The sequence below is a fragment of the Chrysochloris asiatica genome, unplaced genomic scaffold (assembly GCF_000296735.1).
Source record: "Chrysochloris asiatica unplaced genomic scaffold, ChrAsi1.0 scaffold00255, whole genome shotgun sequence".
NCBI classification, from domain to species: domain Eukaryota; kingdom Metazoa; phylum Chordata; class Mammalia; order Afrosoricida; family Chrysochloridae; genus Chrysochloris; species Chrysochloris asiatica.
In genome coordinates, this window is record NW_006408773.1 from 3,155,378 (window position 1) to 3,166,430 (window position 11,053).

The following is an 11,053-nucleotide window of genomic DNA, read 5'->3' on the forward strand; positions in this document are numbered from 1 at the left end:
AGCTGGATATTGCATGAAAGAATTTTGTAAGACCAATGACATCATTGCTAATACCATTTTTTTTTTAAGTTTTTATTGTGAATTATGTGGGTTTACATGGGAGAACATCAGTTTTTACATTCATCCTATCATATTTCATTTCATTGCAATGATTACAATCCCCTCCATGCATCATCAAATAACCAAAGGGTGACCCCAAATGCCCCGCCTCTGCCTGTCAGCACACAGTCCCTTTTCCTTCCTGAGTCCAGTGTCCCCAGTCACTGTATCTGTCCATGTCATCGTCTCTGTCTCCATCCCTGGCATCATTGCATCTCTGGGTAGGTTCCCGCTCTCTGCTGTTCTCACTTGATGGTCCAGAGACTTCCACTCCTGGGCTGCAAAATCAATCACTCACATCTTTTTGTCAGAAAGCATCCACGTCTAAATTTCCGACCCTCACAGTCAGTCCTGATGGCAATTCTTCACTATTGCACCACAAGAGTCTTAACCCCATTTCCTTTCGCCAGCCTGGTCCCAACAGATTGAAAATCATTCAGTGGAGGTTCTATCTACCCCTGCCCCATCTAGAACTAGGCTCCCTCTTGAAAGCTTGTAAGTCAGTCACTTATTGCCTTTATAACCTCCCCCCCCACCATTTTGGGTAGTCAATGTCTAAGTTGCCCATACCTGTTAACCCTGTGTACTGAGAGGGTGAGAGTCATCCTCACTGTAAAGATTTGTTCCCTTTTTTGAGCTACTACATTCATAAGTATAGGCAAAGTTCACCAAATTGTAGTGGGTTACTCTTTTTTTTTTCCTTCCCTCTTCTTTCTTCTTCTAGTCAAGTTCTGATCATCTAGGCATCAAAGACAGGTCAAGTGGGTATTATCTGCAAGTATGGATGCTCTTGTGCATCTCCCCTCACTTTATATCAGCAGGACGCTTTATTCTCCGCTCTGGTCCTCTGTAGCCATGTCACTGCCTCTGGGCCCAGGAGTCCCCAGGTCTTGCCATACTGCTGACCATCTAGGTCTCTCCCCGGGTTCACAGGAGTCTATTGAATGTGGTTGGACTTAGATCCCAACTTCATTACTGTTGGTTTTTTTTTCCCCCTCTTCCCCTTATTGGTGACCAACGTGGTCACCAGCCAGACCACATGCCTGCTCGTGTATTCCCTTTGAGTCTCAGTCTTGGAAGGTAATTTGCTCTGAGGGGTCCCAACCACTTGCCTTGATGGTGAACAGCTTACTTGTTCTTGTAGTAATCAATCATACTGTCATTATTGTTTCTGATTTTTACTGCTGGTCTTTCTTCACGAACTATCTTCTGTTCTTCTAGCCTCTCCAGGCTAGTCTACTCGTCCTTTCCAGTGGAAATTTCCCATCTCAGACAATTCTGGATGGGGTCTTGTTTCCAACTGTGGTCTTATGCAATGCAATAGCTCCACAGGAGGCGTCTTTCACTGGGCAACATCTAGCCCCCTTTAAGGAGCTCTGGTAGCGTAGTGGTTACGAATCGGGCTGCGAACCTTAAGGTCAGAGGTTTGAAACTACCAGCCGCTGTACGGGAGAAAGATGAGGCTTTCTACTCCCGTAAGGATTTACATCCTTGGAAACCCTGTACAGGGTCGCTGTGGGTCAGAACCGACTTGACGGCACTTAACAACAACAACAATGTCAGATGGATCTTTGCTGAAAGCAGAGAATAACAGAAAGATGTTTACCTGTGCTTTAGTGATTACTGAAAGGTTTTAGATTGTGTGGGATATGACAAGCTATGGACAACATTGCAGAGAATGAGTATTCTGGATCACTTGACTGTGCTCATGAGGGACTTGTACATAGAACAAGAGAAGGCAGTTGTTCAAACAGAAAAAGAGAACAATGAATAGCTTAAAATTAGGAAAGGTTTGTACCAGGGTTGTATTCTTTCACCATACTTATTCTATCTGTATGCTGAGCACATAATTTGAGAACCTGGATTAGATGAAGAAAAACATAGCATCAGGATTGAAGGAAGACACATTAACTACCTGCAATTTGCAGATGATACAACCTTGTTTGGTGAAAGGGAAGATGATTTAAAACGCTTACTGATGAAGATCAAAGACCACAGCATTTAGTATGGGCTGTACTCCAATGTAAAGACAACAAAAATTATTACTGGACCAATAAACAATATCTATATAAATTAAGGAGAGATTGGAGTTGTCAAATGCTTTATTTTGCTCAAATCAACCATCAACAATCATGGAAACAACAGTCAAAAAAACAAACGATTTATTGCACTAGTAAAATCTGCTGCACAAGACAGTTTTAACATGTTGAAAAGCAAAGATGTAAATTTGAGGTCTAACATGTACCTTACCCAAGCCATGATATTTTCAATACCCTCACATGCATGTGAAAATTGGACAGTGAATAAGGAAGAACATGGAAGAATTGATGCGTTTGAGTAACACTGTCAGAGAAGAATTTTAAATGCTTTAATTTTAAATTGTCAAATGAATACACAGATCTGTGCTGGAAATAGTTAGAATGTTCTTTTGAAGCCAGGATGGTCAGACTTCATCTCTCATACTTTAGGCATATTATCAAGAGGGACAAGTCCCTGGAGAAGGATATCATGCTTGGAAAAATGAAGGGTTAGAGAAAACAGTAAGACACTCTCCAACAAGATAGATAGGCACTATGGCAGCAGCAATGGACTCAGGCACAGGAATGATTGTGAGGTTGATGCTGGACTAGGCAATGTTTCCTTCTATTGTGTATAGTGTCACTGTGAGTTGGTACTGCCTTGATGGCACCTAACAACAGCAACATCCCCTTATTCTGATCAGAAGACTACTTCTTGTTCTATGTGCACGTTCTGCATGAACACAATGAAGTGGTCTGGAATTTCCATTCTTCACAATGTTATTGATGATTTGTTATGATCCATACGAGATGAATGTGTTTGTATAGTCAATGAAACTCAAGTAAACATCTTTTTGGTATTCTCTGCTTTCAGCAATGATATCCCTGGTTCCCAGTCCTCTTTTGTATTCACCTTTAATTTCTATCAGCTCCCTGCCAATGTACTGCTGCAATCATTTTTCATTATCTTCAGCAAAAGTTTTGCTTATACATGATATTAATAATATTGTTCAGTAAAATGACAAGGATAAGGGTGACTTAATATATTTAAATGCTGTGGACTTTTCCAATGTAGATATACTACAAATATCAAAGATGATGGAAGAAGGAGAATGAATGGTAAATAGAATAAGTTTGCTGGTCATCTTACATGGATTTATTCAGAGTATAGGAAATTAACAACCTGCAATATACTGATGATACAACCTTGCTTGCTGAAAGTGAAGAGGACTTGAAACATATACTTATGAAGATCACAGAGCACAGCCTTCGATATGGATTACATCTCAATGTTAAGAAAACAAAAATCCTCACCACTGGACCAATAAACAACATTCTTATCAATGGAGAAGAGATTGAAGTTGTTAAGGACTTCATTCTTCTTGGATCAACTATCAACACTCGCGGAAGCAGTGGTCAAGAGATCAGACGACGTATTGCATTGGGCAAATCTGCTGCACAGGAACTTTTTTAAAGTACTGAAGAGCAGAGATGTCAGCTTGAGGACTAAGGTGCGCCTGACCCAAGCCATGATATTTTCAATAACCTCATATGGATGCGAAAGCTGGACAGTGAATAAGGAAGATCATAGAAGAATTGATGCCTTTGAGTTGTGGTGTTGGAGGAGAATACTGAAAGTGCCGTGGACTGCCAAAAGAACCAATAGATCTGTTTTGGAAGAAGTACAACCAGAGTGCTTCTTGGAGGCCAAGATGGCTAAGCTTCGTCTCTCCTACTTTGGACACATTGTCCGGAGAGAACAGTCGCTGGAGAAGGATGTCATGCTGGGTAAGGTGGAGGGTCAGAGAAAAAGAGGAAGACCCCCAACGAGATGGATCAGCCAGATGGCATCATTGATGGCGTCAAGTGTGGCAGCGGTAGTGAGGTTGGCCCAGGATCGGACATTGTTTTGCTCTGCTGTGCATGGGGTCGCTATGAGTCGGTTCCAACTCGATGGCACCTGACAACAACAACAAATAGGAAATTAACTGTAATTTACAAGCTAGGGATAAGAAAAAGAAGAGTATATGTTTTCAGAGAACATCAGTATTTCTCATAGTGGAAATGTTTTCTATTTAAATTTAAAATTACTTGTATTAGGGAGCTTGTTTCTTTTTCTTTTTCCTTTTTAAAGAGAAATCAATGGTACTATAAACTCTGTTACTGCTTTATATCAAGAGTAAAAAAAGTACTCTTAGAAACTGAACGTTGCACAACATGAAAAGCAAAGTTAATGTCACCAAACTGTATACAAAGAATGGTTAAAATGTCAAATGATAATTTTTTTTTTTAATTCTTACATGACATAACTTGTAACACAAGCATAAATTATATTTAGACTTAAGAGAAGTTGATTGGGGAAAATGTTAATTTTTAAGTAAAGTCATAGGTTTTGCATCACTTTGCAACACATTTAAATTCACTATATATCAGTTTGAGTACTGAGGTGCATGTGACCCAACCCATGGCATTTTCAATTACCTCATATGAATGTGAAAATTGGACAATGAATAAGAAAGACCATAGGAAAAAAAATGATGCTTTTAAGTTGCAGTATTAGAGAAGAATAATGAAAGTATCATGAACTTCCAGAAAGACAAACAAATCTGTGTTTGTATGCTCCTTAGAAGCTTGCATGCTTCTTGGAAGCCGAGAAGTACAATTTAAATGCTCCTTCTTCTCTCATACTTTGTACATGTTATCAGACGGGACCAGTCCCTGGAAAAAAACATTATTCTTGGTAAAATGGATGGTCAGTGAAAAAGAAGTAGACCCCCAAGGTTGGTGGTTCAATTTCACCAGGGTCACTATGACTCAGAGCTGGCTGAATGGCACTTAATTACATTATTTTTGTGATCCATAGGTTTTTATTGGCTAATTTTCAGAAGTAGATTGCCAGATCTTTCCTCCTACTCTGACTTAGTTAGCATTTTCACTGAAATCTGTCCACCATGGGGACCCTGCAGGTATTTGATATACTTGTGGTAAAGTTACCAGCATCACAGTAACACATAAGCCACCACATCAAGAAAGACTGACAGACAAGGGGTGGTCTAAACATGATGTTCTCCTACAAATGAACTGAAGCTGAAATGCGTAGGTTGAAAACAATGTGGTGACTTACAGTCCATCTCTTTTTAGTTCTCACAAATCCTTTTAGTCTATAGAAAGAAAATTACAATGTTCAGGAAAATATGGGTCCAATTTTGGGGTTGCTAAGCTGCCCTTTTGTTTCTTAAGGTTTTCCCCATCGAGCTGTAAATATTTCCATCCATTTCACTGCACCTTTGTTGACTGGACTATATACATATATTTTTTAAGATTTTCATATCACATACCATATGGTGGGTGATGGTGGTGGTTGTGTAGCACCAAGCTGTATCCAATTCATAGCAAGATTTCAAGGGCTGTAACTCTTTACAGGATGTCTGCACAAGATCATCTGTGACAGCTCTTACCTTCTCCTAAGCAAATAAAGCTCTAATGGAGTCCTGGTGTGGCACAGTAGGATCAGCACTGAACTACTAACTGAAAGGATGGCAGTGCAAACTCACCAGCTGCTCCTTAAAAACCCTATACAGGGTCAATATGAGCCAGAATGGACTCAAAGACACTTAACAATAACAACAAAAACTGACTTATAAATAGAAGTGCAGTGGCTCTGTAGAAAAACCGTGGACTGCTAACCTCAAGGTCCTTAGTTTGAGCTCACCAAATACTCTACAGGAGAAAGATGAGGCTTTCTGCTCCCATAAAGATTTATAGCCTCAGAAGCCCTATGCAGGGTCGCTATGAGTCAGAATCTACTCCATAGCACATCACCACCACCAAAGATTTACAGCCTTGGAAACCCTACACAGGTTAGGTATAAGTCAGAACTGACTAGATACCATTTAGAAAAAACAACAGGTTTATGAAGTGTTGTATTAATAGACTATTAGTATACTTTCTAGAAAAATAAATGAAACATTGAAAAAAAAATAGTTCTTGGGGAAAGATGTGAAAATGTTTTGAACACTTACACAGAGAGATATTTTATGATAATTTACATGAAGGAGTTCTGGTAGCGTAGTGGTTACGAATCAGGCTGCTAATCTCCTGGTCAGTAGTTCAAAACTACCAGCTGTTCCACAGGAGAAAGATGAGGCTTTCTGATCCTGTAAAGAGTTACAACCTTGGAAATCCTGTACAGGGTTGCTATAAGTCAGAACCAACTTCAGGACACAGAATAACAAAAACAACATAATTAGGCATGTTGGGGATTTAATTCAACCTACAGATCTGATGAAGATCTTGGCTATGTTACATGAGTTCATACTGTGTTGTCTTCTGAAGTTGGCTTCTTTTGATATGTGTGTTCTCATGTTAGAAACCCTGGTGATTCAGTGTGTTAAACAATTGGGCTGTTAACCTAAAGGTCACTGGTTAAAATCCACAAGCTGCTATGAGGAAGAAAGATGTGGTGGTCTGCTTCTCTAAAGATCTGTAGTCTGTGAAACCTTGGAGAGCAGCTACTACAGGGTTCTATAGAGTCAAAATTAACTTGATGATGCATTTTGTCTTATAGGCATCTGTGCAGAGGAGGCTTCGATGAGTGGCCTGATAGTTGGCTGAGGGGCCAAGAAGCAGTGTCTCCTGTGTTTTGTTTGAAGGGTGCCAGGGCTGGTGGGAGAAGCCACCCCCAAAAAAACACCATGATTTAGGCTGCACAATTGTTGGATGAGTTAATGGGCCAGGATGGAAACCTAGCCCCGGACGAAAAGCGCAGCAACTTATGGTGGGACCACGAGAGCATTTGCAAATATTATCTCTGTGGTTTTTGCCCTGTGGAATTGTTCACAAATATGTGTTCTGAGCTTGGTCCAAGTGAAAAAATTCATGATGAAAATTTACGAAAACAGTATGAGAAGAGTTCCCGTTTTACGAAAGTTGGCTATGAGAGAGATTTCCTGCCATACTTACAACGTTTACTTGCAGAAGTAGAGCATAGAATTAGAAGGGCCATGCTCATTTAGCATTATCTCAAAACTAGCAGTCCTCTGGGGCAGCTGGCCCAACAGGCAAAAATGAAGAAAAAATTCAAGTTCTAACAGACAAAATCGATGTACTCCTGCAGCAGATTGATGAATTAGGATCTGAGGGAAAGAAGCCTAGGGAAGGATGAAACTAGTTGAACAGTTAAAAGAAGAGAGAGAATTACTTAGATCTACAACTTCGACAATTGAAAGTTTTGCTGCCCAAGAAAAACAGATGGAAGTTTGTGAAGTATGTGGAGGCTTTTTGATAGTAGGAGATGCACAGTCCCGGGTAGATGATCGTTTGATGGGAAAACAACACATAGGCTATTCCAAAATTAAAGCTACTATAGAAGAATTAAAAGAAAAAATAAGAAAAAGAACTGAAGAGCCTGATCGTGAAGAGCGTTTAAAAAAGGAAAAGCAAGAATGAGAAGAAAGAGAGAAAGATCAAGAAAGAGAAAGGGAAGAAAGAGAAAGAAAATGAAGAAGAAAAGAGGAAGAAAGAGAAAAGGAAAGGGCTCGTGACAGAGAAAGAAGAAAGAGGAGTCGTTCATGTAGTAGACACTCAAGCCGAACTTCTGACCAAAGGTTCAGCAGATCTCGGGAGCACAAATGAGCATGAAGTCAAGAAAGAAGGAGAAGCAGAAGTAGAAATTGACGAAGAAGCAGAAGCCATGATAGATCAGAGAGAAAACATAGCTCTCGTAGTCGGGATCAAAGGAGATTAAAAAGCTGGGATCGAAAGTCGTATAAACACAGGAGCAAAAGTTGGGACAGAGAACAAGATAGAAAATCCAAGGAAAAAGAAAAGAGGGGATCTGATGATAAAAAATAAGTAGTGTGAAGTCCAGTAGTCGAGAAAAACAGAGTGAAGACCCAAACACAGAATCGAAGGAAAGTGATACTAAGAATGAGGTCAATGGGACCAGTGAAGACATTAAATCTGAAGGTGACACTCAGTCCAATTAAAACTATCTGATAAGATCTCAAATCAGACAGAGGACTACTATTCGAAGATTTTTGGAAGAATACTGGAAACGACATAAAGTGAAGATCGGCATTAAAATTAGGTGAAAGAAAGCTATAGTGGCGTAGAAAAAGCATAAAGTTCAGTTAGTTTTGTTTTGTTTTTAAATTTTTATTAAAAATTAATTCAGGACTGATGTGACCTACCAGATTTCAGAACATGTGTTAATAGCATATATGCCACTGAAAACTTAGGTCCTGTATCTTTTTTTTTTTTTTTAAAGACTTTTTTTAGAAATATTATCCAAACATGTGGCTTGCTCAGTGTTTAATTGAAAGTTTTCATTCTTGGACTTTGAAAACAGGATTAAACGTTAGTAATAGTGTGAATCAGACTAAGTGGGATTCCATTTTTATGACTCTGCTATACCTAGCTTTTGGATTTAGAAGGGAAAATAAAGTATCTCTGACTTTCTGTTACAAAAATAATAATAATAATAACTTGATGGCAGTTGGTTTGAGTTTTAGCCTTGGTTCTCATTTAGTAAATACTTGAAGCTTCACTGTTAAAACCACCTAATGGACTCGTGGTATGGTACTATAGGATCAGTACTGGACTGTGAATCACAAGGTCGACAGTTCAAACCCACCAGCTACTCCTTGGAAACTCTATACAAGGTTGCTATGAATCGGAACTGACTAGACAGCACTTAACAACAAGAACAAGAAGGATGGTTAAGATGTAAAAACAAACAAAAACCCGTAACATAATAAATGTTGACAAGGGTATGGAGAAATTAGAATCCTTACTCATTGTGGGTGGGAATGCAAAATGATACAGCGGTTGTGGAAAAAGTGGCATTTCCTCAAAAATTAAAAACTGAGCTACCATACGAACCAGCCATTGCACTCCTAGATATATTACTCCAACGTCTTGAAAGCAGAGACTCAGTAACTTGTCCTTCATTGTTAATTTCAGGACAATTCACAATAACCAAACAGTGGAAAAAATGTCTATCAGAATGTAAATGGTTAAGCAAACTGTGGTACATTACATACAATGGAATACTACTAAGCCAGTAGGAGAAATGAAGTCTTGATAAATGCTCCAGTATGGATGAAGCTTAAAAAAGTTATGCTTAGATAAATAAGTCAATCACAAAAGAAAAATTATTGCACGACTTCACTTTCACAAAAAGACAAGAAATGGCAAATGTATAGAGACCAAAATTTATTTCTATCAGGAGTGGGAGGGAGGGGAATAGTGAAGAGAGTTAACAATGATGGATAAAACAGCTTTGATTAAGAGCAGGGATGCACAGCCAATTATTGCAATTGTTATCAACAAATTGTACAACTATAAAAGTTGAATTGGCTAAAGTTGTGTGATAGATATATTTATGATAAATCCAAAAAAAGAGAAGAAACTGCTAAGACTGCTTATGCACAAAGCAAACATGGGTTTGGTTCCTTGTTTTGGAGACTTAGGGTCATGGTTTCATGGGATATTCCAGTTATTGGCTTAATAACTTATATAATGCTTCAGCCCTTGAGGTCTTAAAACACATTCAGTTGGCCATCTAGGACAGAGCAATTGGTCTCTATTCACCTGGAGTAACAGATAATTTATAATAGGAGGAAAATATGGAATGTCTGGCTAATTGCCTCCATTAGTCAGAAAGATGTTACCATTACCAGAAAAATGTTTACTTGTGCTTTACTTACTATACAAAGCCATTAGACTGTGTGAATCATTGGAAAGAATGGATATTCAAAATCACTTACTCATTCTCATGAGGAACCTGTACATAAACCAAGAGGCAGTCATTAGAAAAGAACAAGAGGATTCTGAATGAAATAAAATCAGGAAAGTTGTATGCCAGTGTTGTATTATTTTATTTTATTATACTTATTAAATCTGTATGCTGAGCAAATAATCCTAGAAACTATATTCTATGAAGAAGAACATGGCATCAAGATTGGAAAAGTCTAAATAATAACCTGCAATCTGCAGATGACACAACTTTACTTGCTGAAAGTAAAGAGGACTTGAAAAACTTGCCAATGAAGATCAAGAACCACAGGTTTGGTGGATTGTGTATTAAATCAGATTGCATCTCAACATAAAGAAAATGAAATTCCTCACAATTAGACCAATGAAAAACATCATGATAGAGAACAAACAAGATGGTGGATCGGGTGGAATTGCAGTGAAGAGCTCCAACAAAAACAACACAGAATACCCGACCAAGCAGGCTCAGGGGATGGTCCCAGAACTCTGAGCCACATAAAAAGGAATATTTAGAAGGTTGGGAGGCTTACAGCTGGGGGAATTTCTGGCAGAAGCAAGAAATCCATTACTTTCTAATCCGGGACGCTCAGCTGCTCCAGGAGCCACCATCTTGGGTGAGAACAAGCAGGGGAAAGATCGGAGCGGCCACAGATGCCTGGCAGAACCACAGAGGTAAAGGTGTGGACATTATTTTCTTTTGGTATCTGTTCTTTGATCCCTTGCTGTCTGTGCACCTCCATTCTGGATACTATAGGGGAGCCTGAGTTAGTGGGCACCCCAGCGCCCCCGCTCGAAGGGTTCTACTATGCAGGCACATAGATCTCCTTGAAATTTAAAGAGACAGTTTCTACTTAAAACCAAACGGCCACAGCCAGCCCTGAACTGTTTCCAACTAGAAAAAAAGGCCTGAACAGGGATTGTGGAGTGGGACAAGCAGACAAAAGAGGAAAAAGGCCAAAAATTAAATCCTAAGTTAAGTCAAAACAACCAACAGTGGTATCTTGAAATTTCTCAAGAAGAAGAGTGAAAAGGGAAGCCCATTTGCTGATCACATCTACCTGAAGGCAATCAGAAAGCATAAAAAATACCAAAATACATACTCATCTAAGTATTAAGGCCACAGATAACCCCTGAATATGTCCAAAAAACAGAAGCAGATG

The 11,053-nt window shown here is 39.1% G+C and overlaps 1 pseudogene; it reads left to right on the forward strand.

The window, feature by feature from the left end:
• Positions 1–6,811: 6,811 nt before the first annotated feature.
• LOC102841551 lies at positions 6,812–8,104 on the forward strand (annotated as a pseudogene).
• Positions 8,105–11,053: the final 2,949 nt, after the last annotated feature.